The sequence below is a fragment of the Nematolebias whitei genome, chromosome 6, assembly GCF_014905685.2.
Source record: "Nematolebias whitei isolate Nwh7 chromosome 6, NemWhi1, whole genome shotgun sequence".
NCBI lineage: Eukaryota > Metazoa > Chordata > Actinopteri > Cyprinodontiformes > Rivulidae > Nematolebias > Nematolebias whitei.
In genome coordinates this window covers 6,769,191-6,782,457 of record NC_056503.1, presented here as the reverse complement: position 1 = coordinate 6,782,457, position 13,267 = coordinate 6,769,191, and the positions used below count along the sequence as shown (strand labels likewise).

Below are 13,267 nucleotides of genomic sequence, written 5' to 3'. Positions count from 1 at the left end.
ATCAAAACAGGAGGTGTGACTCATCATGTCACGCACAAGCAAATGGAGAGCAGAACCTGAAACAAGTTGGTGAAGATGTTAACGTACAATAACTAGCAGCTTACATCATGCCCCTTTCATGAAGCGACACACTAACAGATGCTGCCCAATGGATTTGTCGCCAAAAACCAATGTGACAAGCTGAAATAGTTGCCAAATAAATTTGATAGCGGAAAAAGCCTTCCCCTTTTCCAGTAGATTCTGTAAAAATAGAGCACATCCATGAGAGCACTGGAAGGGAAAGATGTGCCTCTCCCCACACCATTCTTCAAAAACTTGCCATTTGCCACTATACAGATAACGTGTAGTGGGGGCCCTCGCATTCTGAATTGTATTAATGACCCCTGGGGGGAGACCAGCTAGATTTAGATTCCGCCTTTCACGGGCCAGGCCCAGAGAGCCATGTGGTCTTGGTGGGGGTGATAAATTTCTCTCCTAGCTTGGGACAGAAGGTCCCTGTGAAAAGGAATAGGCCACGGTTCCCCTGACAGCATGTGAATAATTTCTGCCACCCAGGGCTTGGATGGCCACCATGGGGCCACCAAAATTAAAGACCGGCCCTGTTCTCTCACTCTGTTCAATGTGGGAGAAATCAGGCTGAGAGGTGGGAATGCATAAAGCAGCACGTTTGGCCATGGGTGAGCTAGAGCATCCACCCCTAGTGGAGCATCTGCATCTGACAGGAAGAAAAACAGTGGGCAGTGGGTATTTTCCCATGAGGCGAAGAGATCTACGGCGGCCCTGCCGTATCTCTGTCAGATCTGCTCCACCACCTGAGGGTGGAGCTGCCACTCTCCATACAGAGGGTTGCCCCTGGACAACAGATCGACTCCTCTGTTCAGGATCCCTGCCTCGTGAGTTGCCCGGACTGACAGGAGTCTGGTGCTACTCCATAAGATTAACTCTCGGACCAGTCTGTGTAGCTCTGTGTAGTCTGTGTGGAAAACTTGGTAAAGAAACTGAAAGTTAAACTGGGTTTCTTTTTCAGAAACAGATCCTGTCTAACTCTGAATGCTAGGAAACGCCTTGGATCTGTGACCTTCCTTTCCTCCATTGATTACAGTGACATTATTTACATGAACTTTCCTACAAGAACCCTATAGATGTTGGATGCTGTCTATCATGGTGCACTAAGGTTCATAACTGGCTGTGATTGTTGTACCCACCACTGCACCCTGTATTCACTGGTTAACTGGACATCATTAACTTCACGCAGACTTTCCCACTGGTACATTTTCATCTTTAAGATCGTTTTCACACTAGATAGTCCGGTAGACTCGGTTCGGTTCCGGACCAATATTCATGACCTTTTGTTTACATTTGAGCTGGTGAGTTTGCATTCACACTGCACTGTGCAGTCGAGCCAACCTGTTGAACCAACCTGTTCCCCTGCTCGCCTGAGGGGGCGCTGCACCAAGAACTACTGAAAGAAACGACACAAAAACCTCTGAAGACACGTCTTCTTCTTCTTCTGTAAATAAAAATAAAAACCAAGTGGCATCAAGTTTTAGCAGTTTTAGGAGTTATATTTTGTCATTTTTTAAAAATGGACTTACCATGAGCAGAAGATGAGACAGAAGACCATGGAGAATATTGTTTTTCTACACAAGGCAGCTGATGGCTCCATATAAGGTAAGAGCAATGCGTGTTTGTTTACCCTGCGGCGCGGGGCTCGGTCTGTTTACATTCACACTGTACTCGAACCGCGCTGGAGTTCGTTTCTACCAGACCGAGACCTAGGTTTTAGCCCGGGCCAGAGTTCGCCTTTTTGTTCCATGACAGAGTTCGATGGTGCGTTCACACCTCCCTAAACGAACCGGACTTTCAAGGAAAACGAGCTAGAGTTCGATTAAAGTGGACTAACCAGGGCTAGTGTGAATGCACCCTTCATCACTTCTTGGTCTGCTGCCTTCATACATCTCCTCCTACATGTCTCTGCATGAGTGCAGCTACAGTGTGTGCTCTCAGGACATTATTACCTGCAGTGTTCCCTCAGTGTGGACTGAACTAGGCAAAAGGGCCTTCTCCTACTCGGCTCCTGTTTTCTGGAATATCTTACAAAAAGATTTGAAGCTCTCGACCTTGACCTCTCTAAGTGGCTTTAAGAATCTGTTGGACTCCTGGCAGGGACCAATGCAGACATGTTCCTGTTTTTAGTTTTCTGCATTCGCCTTTGAATCTAGCTGTTTTTTATTACTTTTCTTTTTTTAGCCATCCTATTTGTAAAAAAATAAAATAATATTGTACGACTTTTTATAACTGTTTATTGTTGTCGCTGTTGTCCATTGTTGTCGTCATTCTTTGTTGAAATCAGGTCTCTCTTGTAAATGAGTCCTCGAGGCTCAATGGGATTTACCTGTCTAAATAAAGGTTGAATGAATGAATAGCTGCTGGGATCATGTCCCACCCTGACGGTTGATGTAAGCAACCACCAGTTGTCTGTCTTCACTAAGACATGATGGTCCTTTAAATGGGGCAGAAAATGCTTTAAAGCTAGGAAAACTGCCTGCAGTTCCAGCACATTTATGTGAAGGCGTAACATTGTCTGTGACCACACACCGTTCACTGTCCTGCCCATCATCGTGGGCCCCCATCCTCTCAGGGATGCATCTGTTGTGATGGTGGCCCTGGATGTTACTGCTCCTATCTGAACCCCAGTGCTGAAAACCACTGGGTCCCTCCAAGGATGCAGAGCCATCATACCTGTTGCAGATACTTTCATTCTGCGATGTAAATGGCGGCGGGGGCATAAACTCAATGATGCGACCCATCTTTGAAAGTCCCTCATCATTAGAAGACCCAGTTTTACCACCGTAATTACTGAGGCCATTAGGCTGAGCAGGCGCAGACAAAGTCTGAATGACAAAGTCTCCCCTGTTGGAAGCTCGCGATGCACTGGGAGAAGGATATTATCCTTTTCTCTGACAGCGTCACGTGATAAGAAAGGGAATCTATTTTGAGACCCAAATATTCTGTATTTTGTTTGGGTACTAAGCAGCTCTTTGTCCAATTTATTCTGAATCCCAGGTCTGTTCAATGGGGGCCAGCACTGCTTCTGCGCACCTGCTGAACACCCGTGGAGCTAACGAAAGTCTGAACGGGATCGTTTGAAATTCGTAGGTTTTGTCCTGAAAAGCAAACCTGAGAAATTGTCTGTGGTGGATAAATTGCAATATGAAAATAAGCGTCTGCCAGATATATCGTTACAAACCAATCTGCTGGACGGATGGACTGACAGAGTGTTTTATGCGTTAACATTCTGAACTTTTATCTGCGTTAAGTGTCTGTTTAGTATTCGCAGATCTAAAATGGGGCGGAGCGAAGTACCATCCTCCTTTGGAACCACAAAATATCGAGAATAGAAGCCTTGTTGCACTTCCTTGTTCGGTATTACTCTGATCGCTCGTTTGTTTAAAAGGGAGGCGATCTCTTCCTCGAAAACGAGAGCTGAATCTCCGCTGGTTACAGAGAAAACAACTCCGTTGAATCTGGGTGGCTTCATGTTTCACTGAAGTCTGTATCCTCGGGAAATTGTGGTCATAACCCAAGGTGAAACTGCACATGCACCCCACTTTCTCACTCGCTCCAAGAGCGGTCCCCGTGCATCGCGGCAGAGTGAAGTCACACTCGTGTCGTAACAGGTCTCCGCTCTTTTCATTGAAAGAGCAAGAGCGCCCTCTGTTGGGCAAGAGCTTATACAAAGTTTCATGTTTTTGTTTTTTGTGGGGTGCATTCTGCCCTTAGCAACGTGCCTGGCTGTAGAAATGCATTCTTTATTTTTATTGTTTTCCCCTGAACAAAATGAAGCATCTTGGGGCACTGGTGAGTGTTTGGTGACACTGAGTGAGTGCTTTTGAGTGCGTGATGCACATTCAGTGCTTGGTGACACTGTGTTTTCTGTCTCACAGTCTCCTCTCTCTGAACATGAGAGGGCTGAACAAACTGCACTTCTGTTGAACTGGGAACTGCAGGAGTGTGTGAACACAGGCAGGTTTCCTCTTCTGCCAATGTTCTCCTTTTCACTGGATGTGGAAAAGGTGGGGTTGTTAGGTCGTCCGCTTTTTCTTGCCCTTGCTGGGGTGGGATGGACGTTTCCTGGCAGCTGCTGCTGCGAAGGAGTGCTTGCCCCAAGACTTTGGATTTTCCCCTTTATTTTGCTGGTTTGGGTGGCCAGCTTCTTGTCTAGGTGTGCTAGAGCCACCCTGCCGCCCCCTTTCTGCTGCCACGGCTGCTGCAGTCCCGGGTCTTGGACCCTGAGCCGAGTGGGGGTTCAATTTGCATGGCAAGCAGAGGTTAAAAGCCTCACCCTCTTGTTTTCTAAGTGTGCTCGTCTCCCTCATCTTCTCCAAGGCCGGGCCGAAAAGACCTTTGGTCGTGTCGTAGGCTGCGTCCATCACCTATGCTTTCTGGGAGTCCCACAGGCTTGACAGGTTCAGCCACAGGGCTCTCTCTCCTGCAACAGCAAGTCCCATGACGCGACCACTGCCCTGGAAAGCTCCTCTGGATGAGCGTAGGATGAGATCGTTAACAACACAAATTTCATCCCACAGTGCAGGGTTCGGTGACCCCAAATCCAGCTGGCGGCCCATATCCTCCAGGATCTCTGATTGATATGCTGACACAACACACAACAGTGTGACAGCATTAAGAGAACACACAGACTGTCCAGCATATGTGTACATTATCTGATAAATCGACGCTGTGAGGCGGTCAGATTTAGCTGGGAGAGCAATATTAGTAGAGGTTGAAACTGACCTGCAGTCGGGGTGGAGGTGATACGCCACTGAGGGCTCCACCGCTGAGGATTTGGTCAGCCCCAACTCCCCCATCCCCTGTATTTCCAGCTTGGAGCAGCCCTTGGTGGGGAACCAGCTCATTTCCCTCATACAATATACTAGCAGGCTGGGACAGCTAGTAAAAGCTGTTTGTTTGGTGTGGAGGCTGGTGGGAGCCTCTTACCATCATACAGGCCTCGTTCTGCATCCTGGGTTGCAGGCCAGGGGATGTTCAGCTTGGACGTTGCTCTTCTGCAGATATCATACAGGTCACTGTCCACCGGAGGTGCCGCCCCAGCCCTGCTGGGTGGCCTCAAGTGTGGGACCGGGAAAGTAGAGTCATCCTCCTCTTCCTCCATCTCGTCCATGTCGAGGAGGTCGGAGTTAACATCGTCCTCCGTCTCCTCCTGACCTGTTTCAAAGTCCCCTCTGTCTACCAGTCCATGGAAGAGTGGCGGCATGACCGGGGACTCCTCTTTCATCATGTCCGCCCAGCACGTGGTGGCTTGCGGCTGATGACCATCACCTGTTACCGCGGTTGCAGACACACGCGAGTTCTGGCTGTTCGTGACTGCCACTCTCAGCCTCTTTTCTAGGATTTTTTTTCTGGCATGGAGGAGCAGTGCAGACATGCCTGAGGGTTCGCTAGTGATGTTTGTGCGTGTTTAGCGCCCATGCATATTATGCACATTGGGTGAGGGTCCCTGCCCGAAATGGAGGCCCCGCATGACGATGAGCACGGGCGGGATACAGCCTCTTTGGCCTTAGGTTCCGACCCTTTGGTGGGGTGGGTGCCGTAGCTATAATGATAAGGGAACTAGTTCGCCATGACACATTAACTGTTTGTTGCTAAAGCTAGCCGCAGGGTTAAAACCGGGCTAATAGCTAGGCTAAAAAACGCTCATCGTAACACGTTAGCTGTAATGGAAAACACCTAAAGGTACCAAGCTAATGCTACCTCTAAGGAAAGCTAGAACGCCTTGACACGTTAGCTTGCATTACACTTGCAACCACTCGATTAGTTAAAAACTGAGCAGTGGGAACAGCTCGCCTTGACGCGGTCACCGCTCCCAAATGTAACAAAGTTACTTCTTGCGAAGCACCAACTTACTCAACACAGTTCGAGCTGACGCCAGGAACTGCGTTCGGCGACATACTCCTTTACGGGATGCCTGGGAACTGTTTAGCAGCTAATTTAGCTAGCCTGACTTTGCTGAGGGAGCTTGTTGTAGTTTCTCACAGGAAGAAAGCGAGAATGAGTAGGAGGTGGTCGGTTGACTGTGGTGTCATGGTGGGGGCGGAGCCCTGAGCACAGCTCAACCGGTCTGTCTTTGACAGATGTAATGTCATTGGAGCTTCCGTAGATGGTCACACTGGAGCATTTCCCATAGTGAAACACCAAACAAATTTAGAAAAAGAACCACAACCTCAGTCTTGTCTGAATTTAAAAGCAGAAAATTTAGGATCCAGGTTTTTATGTCTTTAAGACATACTTGTAGTTTAAGTAACTGATTGGATTCATTGAATTTCATGGACAAATATAACTGTGTATCATGAACATAACAATGAAAATTTATCCCATGCTGTTTAATAACTTTACCTAATAGAAACATATATAAAGTAAAGAGTATTCGTCCAAGCACTGAACCCTGAGTAACTCTATGAAAAACTTTGGTATCTGAAGAAGATTCATTATTTATATTTACAAACTGAAATCTATCAGCTAAATATGTTTTAAACCATTTTAGAAATGTTCCTGTAATCCCAATATCATATTCAAGCCTCTGTAGTAAAATATTGTGATCAACTGTATCAAATACTGAGGTCTAACTGGACCATTATAATGTCAAGACAGGTGCTCGGGGCGGAAAAACTAGGATGGAGGGCCAGAAACATGCCCCCTGTGTGAACGTGCCCAGGGGGTGAGAGTTCTATTGGATGGCCCTGAAGCACATCCCCACAGGACGAAAGAGTTCAGGCAGATGACCTGGAAAACATCCAGAGCGGAGCAAGAGTTTAGGCAGAAGGTCTGGAGACCGTCTAGAACAGAGCAAGAGTTTGGGAGCTAGACTCAGAGTGCTTTGAGCAAGAGGAGAAGGAGAGGCCTCGCCTTTGATCTCTCAGAGGCAGGTTGTGGAGAGACTTCCCCTTGGTCTTTCTCAGAGGTAGGTGGCATCGTGGAACCCCTCAGAAGCAGATGGCAGAGAGGCATTGTGGATGACCCTTTGGATGGCACAGAAAGAGAGACATTGTTTTTGGCGACCCTATCAAGGACTTGGGAATGAGAGGTGTCTTCGGTGAGAAGTCAGCAGCAGAGAATGATGACAGAGCCCCCGCAGACAAGACCTCAGAGGCGAGGAGGCAGCAGCAGACGACCCTTCAGAGGCTGCAGCAAAGGATTCTTGGAGGTGGCTGGTTGAGGAACAACCTCCTCATCCCTCTCAAGAGCATAGGAAAGAGAAATGTTGTCTCCTATCCCCAAGGGGAAAAGGAAGGTGGAGTGTCTCGCGACTCTCATGGAAACACAGGAAGTTGGAGCATAGTCACCAGTTCCCAAGAAGTCCCAACAATAATGTTGTTTCTTAAAATTAGGTTAATTTAGGAAATCTAACAAAGTTAAGTCAGGTCCTCTGGACAGATAAAAACATAAAAAATAAAAAAAAACTTTAAACATTTCATCTTTAATCCAAAATATTTTGTCCGTCTGGGGAGCTGCAACAAGCTCAGTCTTATAAATAGCACTTTGTCATAGTGGATCAACCAGTTTGATGCTGACAGACAAAACTAGCTGTTCACATGATAAAGGATGACCATCAGCCTAAAGAACGATTGTTTGTGCCCTGATGGCCGCTTGCTATTCACAGGGGTCTGAGTGATACTAGCAATAACAGCATTGTAAGAGGGGGACAGTTGAACACAGAGGCCTCCACCCCTGTTTAATGATGGACGGTTTATTTTCACAAAGATGGCCTCCTTTACTCCTCTCTCAAACTATCGTTCCTCTCTATCCAGGATGTGAACATCTTCATCCCTGAAAGAGTGACCGCTGGCCTGGAGATGAGTGTAGACCGCAGAGTCCTGGCCTGATGATGTTGATCTTCTGTGCTGGGCCATCCTTTTGGCCAGTGCCTGTTTAGTTTCCCCGATGTAAGACTGATCACAGCCCTCCAGACACTGAACAGCATACACAATATGACTCTGTTTGTGCTGGGGGACTGGATCTTTGGGATGAACCAGTCTGTGCCGTAATGTATTTTGGGGTTTAAAAGCCACTGGGACGTTGTGTTTAGAAAATAAATGTCTCAGTTTCTCCGAAACTCCCGCAACATACGAAATGACCACTGGTCTGGGACTGGGTTCCTCCTTTTCACCTGATAGCTGACTGGAGTCCTGTTTGGGTTTCTTCTCTGCTTTCAGGAAGGCCCAGTTAGGATATCCACATTGATCCAGGGTCTGTATTCTGTGGGTCTGTGGGTCTGTATTCTGTGGGATTTCTCCTTCTGCCTGGCTTCTGAGTTAGTGGAGACACTGTCTGCTCGTACAGAGTCCTGATGACTCCTTTGATGCCCATGTCACAGTGCTTGACTGGCCAGCCAACTGGCCGGACCTAAACCCCATTGAGAATCTATGGTGTATTCTCAAGAGAAAAATGAGGGGCACCAGACCCAACAACAAAGAAGAACTGACAGCAAGCATCAAGGAGATTTGGGCTTCCATAACTCCCAGGCAATGCCACAGGCTGATTGCCTCAATGCCACGTCGCATCAAGGCAGTGATTAAGGCAAAAGGATTCCCAACCAAGTATTGAAGATTGACATATCGTTTTGAAAGCACCATATTTTGATTGATTTGGTGTGATCCTAATTTCTTTCTTTTTTTTCTGCAAAAACTGAGAAGTAGTGTGGGCTGATGTATTCACAGTATTCTATATTTTTAAAATCCTGTTTTCATGCGTTTCATAAGCTGGAATCCCAAATTATATAAAAATAAACAACTAAATACTTGAAACTGTTTAAATTGTGTGCCCTGAATATATAATCTATGAAATATAAACTTTTTGAATGGAATTATGGAAGTAAAACAACTTTTCCATGATATTCTAATTTTTTGGAAAGGGTCTGTATTACCAACACAATGTGGACGGAAGCATCTTCTGTCTCCTCAACAGGAAACTGAAATTGTGAATATGGTCCTAGAAAATAACGCCATAACATGTATGGCAAATACTAACAAAAATAATAGAAAATATTTAGATATTTCAAAATATCAATAAGGTAATCTTATAAACACTGTACCATGTTTTGAGCAGAAATAAGCTGAGGATGAATCAGGTATACAGGCTGCCATTTGAAAACAATTCAGAAAGAATCAAAGAATTGTGATATAACTGTGTGCAAGTATTCAATATACTCCACAATTGATGCATAATCTCAACAATGTATAAATTATTCTATATACATATATGTATAAATATGTTACCATTTATTCGTGTGTTCTGAGTGTAAAAATATTTTCTAAAATATTTTTCAACACACTGATGTATGTACTATCTGTACTAAGTGTAACACTGAACAAAAAAGGGCCTGTCATTATGATGATGGGATAGAAGTGTTTTACATAGATTACATCAGTGTGTAACTGGTTCTTATAAATGTCTATTCATATGATAGTTTGTGTGTGTCATCTGAGAACAAAACATCATTTTGAGAAGAGAAAACATTGTTTTGAATGTAAAATGTCATTTTGAAGGAGAACTGAGGGGTTTTGCCCATTGTGTGTGTGGTTTTTAAACTAGTGTGTAGAGTTCTGAGAGTATGAGGCATGCTTTCTGAAAATGTGTGTAAACAATTGAAAAAAACTGTAATAGCATCTAAGAACTAATATTCACGCTAAACTCAGTACTTATCAAATATTCAGTTGATGAGCATGATAAATAATCAAGCATTGCTGTTTGGCAGTGGTTACAAGCTGAAGTCTCAGAGCTTCTGTCAATGTTGGAGGCTTTTAAATGCATTTATCTGCAGTAACTCAACATAAGATGACACCGGGTCATCAGCAGAAATAGCTGCTTTGAAACGTGAATGGAAATGAAAAAGGAAATTGCTACAAATTAAGATTTATCAACTGGTAATAGTGCTCATTATTGAGCAATTGCGGGAACCTACTAGAAAAAAATGGGGTTTCCAGAACCTGGAAACTGTGATATAAAGCTGTGAGAGCACAAGAGATTGGAAAAAAGTTTTAGAGTCGGAATTGGGAAATATTAAGTGGATCTGCTGTTTGTGGGATGCAGTAAACAGACATGACTTTAGGTTATCTCGTTTGTGAGCGTTAACGTTTTGGACATTTGTGCTCAGGCTGTCTTATAAATAATAAATGCAAGTTTCTGCAAAAATAAAACCAAAAAAAAAACCCTGGACTTCTATTCTGTAGTGAATGGTTTGGTCTTCAATAACAGAGCAAAAAGGGAGAATTAGAAATATCCTCCATCTGTCCATCCATCCGTTTATCCATCTGTAAATGTTGTGAGCACATGATAACTTGAAAAATAAGTTAAGTACTAACTTCCATTTTGGTTTGTAGCTGCATCCAGGCACATGAAAGGTCACCATTGAAAATTGGATTGTCACATCAAAATCAAAGATGGCTGCCACAGAATATATGTACTGCATTATTCATTCAAACCTTTATGTACACAGATAAATCACATTGAGCCTCAAAGACTCTTTTACAAGTGAGACCTGTTTAGACAGACAAAAAAGTTTTGAAAGTGAAAACATACAGGATTTGGAGACAAAAAAAAAATCCTAGCATGCTCTCTCTCAATGGCCAATGGGAGATAGCATGAAATTGAAAAAACACCCCGCCTACATAAGCACATGGTGATGTAGACATTCTGCAGGGGAGGGGGAGACGACAAGGCCAGTGAGATAGTTGCCAAGTCCACTTAGCGACTTTGGGCTTGTTTTTTTCTAAAGTCGCTTATAAATTTTGTGAGTCGCAGGTTGCCGTTTTTTGGGCTTGTTTTGAACGTTAAGTCACTTTTTTGGGCTTGTTTTTCTGTCCGAGTGAAAGCAAAATATGAGTGGTAGGTAGTTTGTCCCTTCACGCCCCCCTTCCACAGATGTTACGTCCAGGCGGATGTTACGTTCAGGTGCGGTTGGCGCCACACGACAGGCTGATCTTTTTCAACAGTAAAAACAATAAAACTAAATAAAGACATTGTTCATCTAAATAAAGACATCATCAGTTATCAACTCGTCCGTCGGGAGTTACAAGAGGGAGCAACACAGAGCCCAGAGTGACGAGACAACGCTAGAATGAGCTCCAGTAAGTGGGGAATGAGTGTTCTCACAAATGAACCTGGTCAAATTCAAACTGAGGAACAGAGTGGGGCAGGACACACTCAGCAGCATACTCCACATAAAATATGGACTGAGGAGGCAAAGTTTGTGCTGCAACAATTTCATTCCAACCAAGGAGATGCTGGAGCGCTTTAACAGTAACATGTACTCTGTAGAAGGAACACTTGGAAGCACAGAGACAGATGCAAACGAAAACAGTGATGATGGATTGTAGTTCAGGTAAAAACTATTTTTACATCTTTTTCATCTGTACCAGGCTTTATGCTAATTTTCCCATATGTGATTTCTGTGTTACAGATGATCAGACCTGACGGTGAAGCAAGAAGGACAAGGAAAGAAGATGGTTTCACACTTGACCTGTTTGAGTTGGCTCATGTGTCTTTGCTTGTAAACAGAGTTTAAAGAAAGTCTTTTGTTGACTGTCTTTACTATGAGTTTGCTGTTTAATTTTTTATTTTTTTAATTAGTACTCGTCCTTTATGATTGTCTCTTGTTGTCGCTGTCCACTGCTGTCATCACTCTTCATTTAAAATTCAGGTCTCTGGTAAATGAGTCCCAGAGGCTTAATGGGATTAATTTGTATAAATAATGGTTGAATTAATATTACATATGCAAAATGGGGTTTTTTTTAGAGCGTAAAAGTATGTTATTCAAAGTGTTAAGCATAATTTTGCTGTTTATATGTAATGCCATAATAAATGTATGTTTATACTGTTTAAAAAGTATAAAAATGGCCTCTGTTTTACACAATATGGTGAGTTGCCAGTTGGACTTGTTTTCATGGAGCTGGTTGCTTGTTTCTATCGCGAGATCTGGCAACACTGTTGCCTGAGTGTGTTCAAGGACGCTCCTGGAGGCACTGTATATAATGGAATAATCAGCCAGTTCCCTCTGATGAGATACGTAACCATTCTCGGGGAGTGCCGAGGTTTACCAAGGACAGCGCCAGTGAGAATCCAAAAGTCCTGAAATGATGACACAATGTTTAATCAGCTGGTTCCCCTGATTGGTCTGTGGACTTCCTCGGTGGGAGGGAAGGGGGCCAGAGCGTTAGATTGCAAAGCCTCCAGGCGAATTGAGATAAGGTGGCCTGCAAGGCCAGCTGAGGGAGCCAAATTCAGATAAACAACATTTGTTTTGGAGACTGGAAGAACTTTACTGAATTTTATCTGCCTTGAGTCTGGTCTCAAGTAGATTCACGTAGATTCCAAAGCATCCAAATTAAGTGGACATACTGCTGGTCCGTGCCTGAAAATATTCCCCAAGATCTGAGCCATCCAGCCAGCGAGTCCTAGGGGCCTCAAATGGCCTGCGATTCTCACAAATCACATCCAGTTTGCAATCCAGTCCGCTAAGCAATAGAGTCTTTGTGCACAAGACACGGAGCAAACCTTCACATAAGATGGGCAGCTGTCTTCTTTGTATGTTGATAACCCTGGAACCAGCCGATTCCAAAATGCAGGAAACCTGTTATCATAAAGCCAATTATATATGCATCTTCAACGTCCTTGATCACCAGCAGAGATAGACACATCACATTCCACTTCCCCCAGTAATCAAAGACATATCCAGCTGCGTGCGTGTCATCAGGGCAGTTCGACTTGCCTGAAGCTTGTCTCATCGTTGAGAAAATTTTGTGCATTGCGTTGAGAGACCAACTGACCAGATCCATAGCAAAATTACCGTTCCGAATATATGTAGAGAGAGGCTCAGAAGCAGTTTCACAGGCAGGACAGAGCAGCAAAGCAAAGCGGAGGAGGAGAGGAAATGCGTCCGCCCTCAGCAAGTTCAAGTGGTGAATGGTGAATTAGTAAAACTGGTGAGTTGAATAACTTGAAAAATAAGCATTATACCAACATCCATATTAGTGTGTGACTACAACTAGGCGTAAAAAAGATCCCCATCCAAAAATATAAATGGTACATGGACTGTACTTATATAGCGCCTTTCTATCTTATTTCAAGATACTCAAAGCGCTTTACACTACAATCTGTGTCCTCATTTACCCATTCATACAGCACTCTACTAGATCTCTACAAAGCTAATTGAACAAATCATTCTAAAGAGACTAATCAGTGCTTTATCACA

At 44.2% G+C, this 13,267-nt stretch overlaps 1 protein-coding gene across 1 annotated transcript in view; it reads left to right on the top strand.

Moving 5' to 3' along the window:
* The window catches only part of LOC119411505 (long-chain-fatty-acid--CoA ligase 3-like), a 53,997-nt gene that overhangs the window by 36,586 nt on the left and 4,144 nt on the right, over positions 1–13,267 (top strand). The gene's annotated exons all lie outside the window — the stretch shown is intronic.